General features: G+C 38.3%; 11 non-coding genes and 2 pseudogenes across 11 annotated transcripts; 10 read left to right on the top strand and 3 right to left on the bottom strand.

The window, feature by feature from the left end:
- Positions 1–43: 43 nt before the first annotated feature.
- LOC120787975 lies at positions 44–184 on the bottom strand. Its single transcript, XR_005707151.1, has one exon. It is a non-coding gene; the product is annotated as a U4 spliceosomal RNA (small nuclear RNA).
- A 633-nt stretch (positions 185–817) lies between these two features.
- LOC120787968 lies at positions 818–958 on the top strand. The gene has a single exon (XR_005707145.1). It is a non-coding gene; the product is annotated as a U4 spliceosomal RNA (small nuclear RNA).
- A 469-nt stretch (positions 959–1,427) lies between these two features.
- On the top strand, positions 1,428–1,568 carry LOC120787971. Its single transcript, XR_005707148.1, has one exon. It is a non-coding gene; the product is annotated as a U4 spliceosomal RNA (small nuclear RNA).
- Positions 1,569–2,003: 435 nt separating this feature from the next.
- On the top strand, positions 2,004–2,144 carry LOC120787973. The gene has a single exon (XR_005707150.1). It is a non-coding gene; the product is annotated as a U4 spliceosomal RNA (small nuclear RNA).
- A 435-nt stretch (positions 2,145–2,579) lies between these two features.
- On the top strand, positions 2,580–2,720 carry LOC120787972. Its single transcript, XR_005707149.1, has one exon. It is a non-coding gene; the product is annotated as a U4 spliceosomal RNA (small nuclear RNA).
- A 435-nt stretch (positions 2,721–3,155) lies between these two features.
- LOC120787980 lies at positions 3,156–3,296 on the top strand. The gene has a single exon (XR_005707154.1). It is a non-coding gene; the product is annotated as a U4 spliceosomal RNA (small nuclear RNA).
- Positions 3,297–3,731: 435 nt separating this feature from the next.
- On the top strand, positions 3,732–3,872 carry LOC120787979. The gene has a single exon (XR_005707153.1). It is a non-coding gene; the product is annotated as a U4 spliceosomal RNA (small nuclear RNA).
- A 431-nt stretch (positions 3,873–4,303) lies between these two features.
- LOC120787976 lies at positions 4,304–4,429 on the top strand (annotated as a pseudogene).
- Positions 4,430–4,862: 433 nt separating this feature from the next.
- LOC120787970 lies at positions 4,863–5,003 on the top strand. Its single transcript, XR_005707147.1, has one exon. It is a non-coding gene; the product is annotated as a U4 spliceosomal RNA (small nuclear RNA).
- A 435-nt stretch (positions 5,004–5,438) lies between these two features.
- Positions 5,439–5,579, top strand: LOC120787969. Its single transcript, XR_005707146.1, has one exon. It is a non-coding gene; the product is annotated as a U4 spliceosomal RNA (small nuclear RNA).
- Positions 5,580–6,400: 821 nt separating this feature from the next.
- LOC120787981 lies at positions 6,401–6,541 on the top strand. Its single transcript, XR_005707155.1, has one exon. It is a non-coding gene; the product is annotated as a U4 spliceosomal RNA (small nuclear RNA).
- A 509-nt stretch (positions 6,542–7,050) lies between these two features.
- Positions 7,051–7,183, bottom strand: LOC120787977 (annotated as a pseudogene).
- A 998-nt stretch (positions 7,184–8,181) lies between these two features.
- LOC120787978 lies at positions 8,182–8,322 on the bottom strand. Its single transcript, XR_005707152.1, has one exon. It is a non-coding gene; the product is annotated as a U4 spliceosomal RNA (small nuclear RNA).
- Between the last annotated feature and the right edge of the window lie 678 nt (positions 8,323–9,000).

The raw sequence follows: 9,000 nt of genomic DNA, 5'->3' as shown, positions 1-9,000 counted from the left end.
ATAAAATGCATTAGTTCTGCGCTATATTTCACATGAACAGCAGGCTCCACAGAGCACCTCAAAAATTACCATAGACGACTATATTTTAAGTCGTCAAGGCGGGGTATTGGGTAAAGTTTTCAACTAGCAATAATCGCACCTCGGATAAACCTCATAGGCTACGATACTGCCACTGAGAAAGGATACGGTGGACAACCTACAGCAGGAGTCTCTGTAAAATCCGCACATTTCAGTTTCTGTTTAGTCAATAGATAAAACCACTGAAGCAATTAGTCCCACCTATCTACCTAGCTACAATCACAATGCAGTGTGACATTTTTAACCCACTTGAACAACAGTTTAACCCCATCTAAGTACACTTGAATTTACTTTTCTTTCCCAAACATTATTAATTACAGCATAACCTCACTATATCCTAATTGGTTTCCTTTTTATGATATTACATGTTTTTTAAACATCTCCTTGCGTTTAACCAAAGCAGCAGACTCTCATTCTTTGTCTTCACTTCCCAGCTCAAGAAATTTGCCCTCATGCATTTTGTACAGTTGTTACACATCTGAATTAAATATCATTATTTTATACACTGCTGGGAGGATTGTGAACTTCCCCCAAGTGCTAAATGCAGAGCAAATGTCTTACTTCAGTGGTTTTATCCATTGACTAAACAGAAACGGAAATTCTACCTGCATTTAGTACTTGTTCATTTCACACCCTGATTGTAACGTTAGCTTTGTCATTAAGATGGGTTGGTTCCTAGCACCGTGACTAAACAACGTATGTACTAGATTGAGCAGCCTGTCCATGACTTGCTCAAATCAACTTTGCGCAGTGGCAGTATCGTAGCCTATGAGGTTTATCCGAGGCGCGATTATTGCTAGTTGAAAACTTTACCCAATACCCCGCCTTGACGACTTGAAATATAGTCGGCAATGGCAATTTTTGACAGTCTCCTAAGAGACTAGTATTTGTGTAAAATACAAGCAATCAATATAATAACATACTGTTGCTACAGAGCATTAATGATAATCCTATCATTACTTTTTCAAGACAAGGTGTAGTGATTAATACGAAGCACATATTCTCTACTGTAATGTTCATTGTATCATGTCTTTGTTTAGACATGAAGATATGTTAAACTTTTGTTAAAGTTGGTTCTGCACAATGTTTTCTTTACTTTAGGGAACTGAATTGTATGTCTTTGTTTAAATTGTACTGGTTAGGGAAAAAAGTGAGACTTTAATTACTTCAGTGGTTTTATCCATTGTAACTAAACAGAAACTGAGATTCTACCTGCATTTAGTACTTGTTCATGGGTTCACACCCTGATTGTAACGTTAGCTTTGTCATTAAGATGGGTTGGTTCCTAGCACCGTGACTAAACAACGTATGTACTAGATTGAGCAGCCTGTCCATGACTTGCTCAAATCAACTTTGCGCAGTGGCAGTATCGTAGCCTATGAGGTTTATCCGAGGCGTGATTATTGCTAGTTGAAAACTTTACCCAATACCCCGCCTTGACGACTTGAAATATAGTCGGCAACGGCAATTTTTGACAGTCTCCTAAGAGACTAGTATTTGTGTAAAATACAAGCAATCAATATAATAACATACTGCTGCTACAGAGCCTTAATAATAATCCTATCATTACTTTTTCAAGACAAGGTGTAGTGATTAATACGAAGCACATATTCTCTACTGTAATGTTCATTGTATCATGTCTTTGTTTAGACATGATACTTAGATGGAGTTAAACTGTTGTTCAAGTGGGTTTACAATGTCACACTGCATTGTGATTGTAGTTAGGGAGATAAGTGGGACTAATTACTTCAGTGGTTTTATCCATTGACTAAACAGAAACGGAAATTCTACCTGCATTTAGTACTTGTTCATTTCACACCCTGATTGTAACGTTAGCTTTGTCATTAAGATGGGTTGGTTCCTAGCACCGTGACTAAACAACGTATGTACTAGATTGAGCAGCCTGTCCATGACTTGCTCAAATCAACTTTGCGCAGTGGCAGTATCGTAGGCTATGAGGTTTATCCGAGGCGCGATTATTGCTAGTTGAAAACTTTACCCAATACCCCGCCTTGACGACTTGAAATATAGTCGGCAATGGCAATTTTTGATAGTCTCTAAGGAGACCAATATTTGTGTAAAATACAAGCAATTAATATAGTAACATACTGTTGCTACAGAGCATTAATGATAATCCTATCATTACTTTTTCAAGACAAGGTGTAGTGATTAATATGAAGCACATATTCTCTACTGTAATGTTCATTGTATCATGTCTTTGTTTAGACATGATACTTAGATGGAGTTAAACTGTTGTTCGAGTGGGTTTACAATGTCACACTGCATTGTGATTGTAGTTAGGGAGATAAGTGGGACTAATTACTTCAGTGGTTTTATCCATTGACTAAACAGAAACGGAAATTCTACCTGCATTTAGTACTTGTTCATTTCACACCCTGATTGTAACGTTAGCTTTGTCATTAAGATGGGTTGGTTCCTAGCACCGTGACTAAACAACGTATGTACTAGATTGAGCAGCCTGTCCATGACTTGCTCAAATCAACTTTGCGCAGTGGCAGTATCGTAGCCTATGAGGTTTATCCGAGGCGTGATTATTGCTAGTTGAAAACTTTACCCAATACCCCGCCTTGACGACTTGAAATATAGTCGGCAATGGCAATTTTTGACGGTCTCTAAGGAGACCAATATTTGTGTAAAATACAAGCAAATAATATAATAACATACTGTTGCTACAGAGCATTAATGATAATCCTATCATTACTTTTTCAAGACAAGGTGTAGTGATTAATACGAAGCACATATTCTCTACTGTAATGTTCATTGTATCATGTCTTTGTTTAGACATGATACTTAGATGGAGTTAAACTGTTGTTCGAGTGGGTTTACAATGTCACACTGCATTGTGATTGTAGTTAGGGAGATAAGTGGGACTAATTACTTCAGTGGTTTTATCCATTGACTAAACAGAAACGGAAATTCTACCTGCATTTAGTACTTGTTCATTTCACACCCTGATTGTAACGTTAGCTTTGTCATTAAGATGGGTTGGTTCCTAGCACCGTGACTAAACAACGTATGTACTAGATTGAGCAGCCTGTCCATGACTTGCTCAAATCAACTTTGCGCAGTGGCAGTATCGTAGCCTATGAGGTTTATCCGAGGCGCGATTATTGCTAGTTGAAAACTTTACCCAATACCCCGCCTTGACGACTTGAAATATAGTCGGCAATGGCAATTTTTGACGGTCTCTAAGGAGACCAATATTTGTGTAAAATACAAGCAATTAATATAATAACATACTGTTGCTACAGAGCATTAATGATAATCCTATCATTACTTTTTCAAGACAAGGTGTAGTGATTAATACGAAGCACATATTCTCTACTGTAATGTTCATTGTATCATGTCTTTGTTTAGACATGATACTTAGATGGAGTTAAACTGTTGTTCGAGTGGGTTTACAATGTCACACTGCATTGTGATTGTAGTTAGGGAGATAAGTGGGACTAATTACTTCAGTGGTTTTATCCATTGACTAAACAGAAACGGAAATTCTACCTGCATTTAGTACTTGTTCATTTCACACCCTGATTGTAACGTTAGCTTTGTCATTAAGATGGGTTGGTTCCTAGCACCGTGACTAAACAACGTATGTACTAGATTGAGCAGCCTGTCCATGACTTGCTCAAATCAACTTTGCGCAGTGGCAGTATCGTAGCCTATGAGGTTTATCCGAGGCGCGATTATTGCTAGTTGAAAACTTTACCCAATACCCCGCCTTGACGACTTGAAATATAGTCGGCAATGGCAATTTTTGACGGTCTCTAAGGAGACCAATATTTGTGTAAAATACAAGCAATTAATATAATAACATACTGTTGCTACAGAGCATTAATGATAATCCTATCATTACTTTCTCAAGACAAGGTGTAGTGATTAATACGAAGCGCCTATCAAATTCTTTACTGTAACATTCATTGTATCATGTCTTTGTTGAGACATGAAGATGTAGATGGGGTTAAACTGTTGTTCAAGTGGGTTCTGTCACACTACATTGTGATTGTACTTTAGGGAGATAGGTGGGACTAATTACTTCAGTGGTTTTATCCATTGACTAAACAGAAACTGAAATTCTACCTGCATTTAGTACTTGTTCATTTCACACCCTGCATTGTAACGTTAGCTTTGTCATTAAGATGGGTTGGTTTAGCAACTAAACAACGATGTACTAGATTGAGCAGCCTGTCCATGACTTGCTCAAATCAACTTTGCGCAGTGGCAGTATCGTAGCCTATGAGGTTTATCTGATTATTGCTAGTTGAAAACTTTACCCAATATTGACGACTTGAAATATAGTCGGCAAAAGCAATTTTGACAGTCTCCTAAGAGACTAGTATTTGTGTAAAATACAAGCAATCAATATAATAACATACTGCTGCTACAGAGCCTTAATAATAATCCTATCATTACTTTTTCAAGACAAGGTGTAGTGATTAATAAAGCACATATTCTCTACTGTAATGTTCATTGTATCATGTCTTTGTTTAGACATGATACTTTGATGGGGTTAAACTGTTGTTCAAGTGGGTTAAAAATGTCACACTACATTGTGATTGTAGTTAGGGAGATAGGTGGGACTAATTACTTCAGTGGTTTTATCCATTGACTAAACAGAAACTGAAATTCTACCTGCATTTAGTACTTGTTCATTTCACACCCTGATTGTAACGTTAGCTTTGTCATTAAGATGGGTTGGTTCCTAGCACCGTGACTAAACAACGTATGTACTAGATTGAGCAGCCTGTCCATGACTTGCTCAAATCAACTTTGCGCAGTGGCAGTATCGTAGCCTATGAGGTTTATCCGAGGCGTGATTATTGCTAGTTGAAAACTTTACCCAATACCCCGCCTTGACGACTTGAAATATAGTCGGCAACGGCAATTTTTGACAGTCTCCTAAGAGACTAGTATTTGTGTAAAATACAAGCAATCAATATAATAACATACTGCTGCTACAGAGCCTTAATAATAATCCTATCATTACTTTTTCAAGACAAGGTGTAGTGATTAATACAAAGCACATATTCTCTACTGTAATGTTCATTGTATCATGTCTTTGTTTAGACATGATACCTAGATGGAGTTAAACTGTTGTTCAAGTGGGTTTACAATGTCACACTGCATTGTGATTGTAGTTAGGGAGATAAGTGGGACTAATTACTTCAGTGGTTTTATCCATTGACTAAACAGAAACTGAAATTCTACCTGCATTTAGTACTTGTTCATTTCACACCCTGATTGTAACGTTAGCTTTGTCATTAAGATGGGTTGGTTCCTAGCACCGTGACTAAACAACGTATGTACTAGATTGAGCAGCCTGTCCATGACTTGCTCAAATCAACTTTGCGCAGTGGCAGTATCGTAGCCTATGAGGTTTATCCGAGGCGTGATTATTGCTAGTTGAAAACTTTACCCAATACCCCGCCTTGACGACTTGAAATATAGTCGGCAACGGCAATTTTTGACAGTCTCCTAAGAGACTAGTATTTGTGTAAAATACAAGCAATCAATATAATAACATACTGATGTTGCAGAGCATTAATAATAATCCTATCATTACTTTTTCAAGACAAGGTGTAGTGATTAATACGAAGCACATATTCTTTACTGTAACATTCATTGTATCATGTCTTTGTTGAGACATGAAGATATGTATTTTTTGTAAAGTTGGTTCTGCCCACCACATGTTTTTCTTTACTTTAGGGGAACTGAATTGTATGTCTTTGTTTAAATTATTACTGGTTAGGAAAAAAATAGATGAGACTCTAATATACCTTGGGGGAAGTTCACAATCCTCCCAGCAGTGTATAAAATAATGATATTTAATTCAGATGTGTAACAACTATACAAAATGTATGAGAGCAAATTTCTTGAGCTGGGAAGTGAAGACAAAAGAATGAGAGTCTGCTGCTTTGGTTAAACGCAAGGAGATGTTTAAAAAACATGTAATGTCATAAAAAGGAAACCCATTAGGATATAGTGAGGTTATGCTGTAATTAATAATGTTTGGGAAAGAAAAGTAAATTCAAGTGTACTTTGATGGGGTTAAACTGTTGTTCAAGTGGGTTAAAAATGTCACACTACATTGTGATTGTAGTTAGGGAGATAGGTGGGACTAATTACTTCAGTGGTTTTATCCATTGACTAAACAGAAACTGAAATTCTACCTGCATTTAGTACTTGTTCATTTCACACCCTGATTGTAACGTTAGCTTTGTCATTAAGATGGGTTGGTTCCTAGCACCGTGACTAAACAACGTATGTACTAGATTGAGCAGCCTGTCCATGACTTGCTCAAATCAACTTTGCGCAGTGGCAGTATCGTAGCCTATGAGGTTTATCCGAGGCGCGATTATTGCTAGTTGAAAACTTTACCCAATACCCCGCCTTGACGACTTGAAATATAGTCGGCAACGGCAATTTTTGACGGTCTCTAAGGAGACCAATATTTGTGTGAAATATAAGCAATTAATATAATAACATACTGTTGCTACAGAGCATTAATGATAATCCTATCATTACTTTCTCAAAACAAGGACTAGTGATTAATACGAAGCGCCTATCAAATTCTTTACTGTAACATTCATTGTATCATGTCTTTGTGTAGACATGAAGATATGTATTTTTTGTAAAGTTGGTTCTGCCCCAGCGCATATTTTTCTTTACTTTAGGGGAACTGAATTCTATGTCTTTTTTAAATTATTACTGGTTAGGAAAAAAATAGAAAAATTAAATCTCAAAGAATGAGAGTCCGCCACTGTGGTTAAATGCAAGGAGATATTTTTAAAAAGATGTAATGTTACGCAAAGTTTTACTCTTCAACACAACTATCGCAACACATAAACCCTTCACCTTGCGCTAGTCAGAAAAGGCCACAATTTCCCCGTGCTAATGTACTGCCGTTGTCATAAAAATTGTTCATCTCAATGTTATCTATCACATGAGAAGTTGGCTCCACAGAGCACATGAAAAATTACCGTTGCCAACTATATATCAAGTTAACATATTGGATAAAGTTTTCAAATAGCACTAACCGAACCTCAGATAACCCCCATGGGCTACGACACTGCCACTGCGAAACTATATCGTTACAGATGGAGTCTAGGTAAGACCGGCACACCCCTGTGTTAGGGTTTTACCTTGCATTCTGGGGCACAACTGTAAAGGGACCAGTTTACCAACTTTACCAGCAGCAACATCAATGATGTAAACTATAATTCATCAATACGTATAATATAATGTGGTGTGTGTACATATATGTATATATACACACACACACAGATAGATAGATGGAAAGATGATAGACAGATTTTTACCTTCAACAGAGTACCTCAGTAAAAGATCGGAGTACTTCTTCCACTATTGGTTAAGTTTCAGAAAAGAGGTGACAGAACTATCAGATTAGCTCTTCTGAGGAGGCCAGAGAAACTCCTCTCTCTATGGGCCTACCAGAGTATTATTTTTGCCCACTCTAGCCTGAGTATGTTACATATATATACAAGCTTTAATTCAGATAATTAACAACTATATAAAATGTATGAGTGTGAATTTTTAGAACTGGGAAGTGAAATCAAATAATAAGAATCTGTTGCTGTGTTTAAACACCATCCTTCCATTTTCTGATCCGAGGTCGGGTCGCTGTGGCAGCGGGTCAAACAAGGCACCCCGGTCGTCCGTCTCCCCGGCAAAAATTCCCAGCTCCTCTCCCTCTCCAGGTGTTCCCCGGAAAATGAGCTCAATGATCTCCCAATGTGTTCCGGGTCTGCCTGGGGGTCTCCTACCAGTTGAATGCGCCCAGAAGGCCTCCAATGGAAGGTGCATTAATGAGATAACCCCAACCGCCTCAATACGTCTGTCTATACGCATTCCTCTAGACAAAAGTAAAGCGCACACTCGGGTGCGACCAACATTACCATAAAATTAGTATTTTCATGTATATGGCTAACTTTAAACTGCAAGATACAACAGTTGCCTCTTCCAAACCCTGCTGCTTGTTCTGCAGCACACTGTACAGTTGAGACACCTTCTGTAGATCCGCTGCTTGCTCTACATTAGACTTTGCTTTTATAACAGGAATATCAGTCTCCTTAGAGACCGTCAAAAATTGCCATTGCCGACTATATTTCAAGTCGTCAAGGCGGGGTATTGGGTAAAGTTTTCAACTAGCAATAATCGCGCCTCGGATAAACCTCATAGGCTACGATACTGCCACTGCGCAAAGCTGATTTGAGAGTGTCATGGACAGGGTGGTCAATTTGGTACATACGTTGTTTAGTCACGGTGCTGCAGCTTCGGTTTAAGTCGCTCAAACTGTCTTCCGAGCACAATCAATACCACGAAGTTCGCCAACACTGCAGAGTGTTGTAGTTTATTTGCGCTTGTTTGCTTGGGGTAAGGTTACATTTATTTCAAACCGTCACCACAACGCAATGCATCGTGGGATTGAATCTCCCATACTCGCATTGTAATGTTAGTCCCGCCCCAGCGTGCACGTTTCCTCAATTTCGTGGAATACAGTTTTTAAATTTTGTATAAAGATTGCCAGATAAGCTGACAACACACTAAACGTTTGTTTCGTGTGTACGAGAATTGTGGATGCGACCAGCCAAAGTCTTTCTAACGTCCCGTGGAGCGGCGACAGTCTACGGTGGCCCTTTTGACCGAATTTCTAATCGGAATTTTCTGTTGGGATGATTAACGAAACAAACACTCGGGTAAAAAAAAAAAAAACGTTTCAGTAATGAAACAGAGGACGGCGATTAATGTATACTTGTGTATAAAACGTGTCATAATTTCAACATTTTAAACGGCCTGGGAAAAGTAGCCCCTGCTCATCATGGCTCCCTCGACAATGCTATGCTAATGAAACACCACCAGATGCCAGTACAGACAAGGATAAAC

Source organism: Xiphias gladius, unplaced genomic scaffold (genome assembly GCF_016859285.1).
Source record: "Xiphias gladius isolate SHS-SW01 ecotype Sanya breed wild unplaced genomic scaffold, ASM1685928v1 HiC_scaffold_962, whole genome shotgun sequence".
Taxonomy (NCBI): Eukaryota; Metazoa; Chordata; class Actinopteri; order Istiophoriformes; family Xiphiidae; genus Xiphias; species Xiphias gladius.
This window is presented reverse-complemented; position numbering and strand designations above follow the sequence as displayed.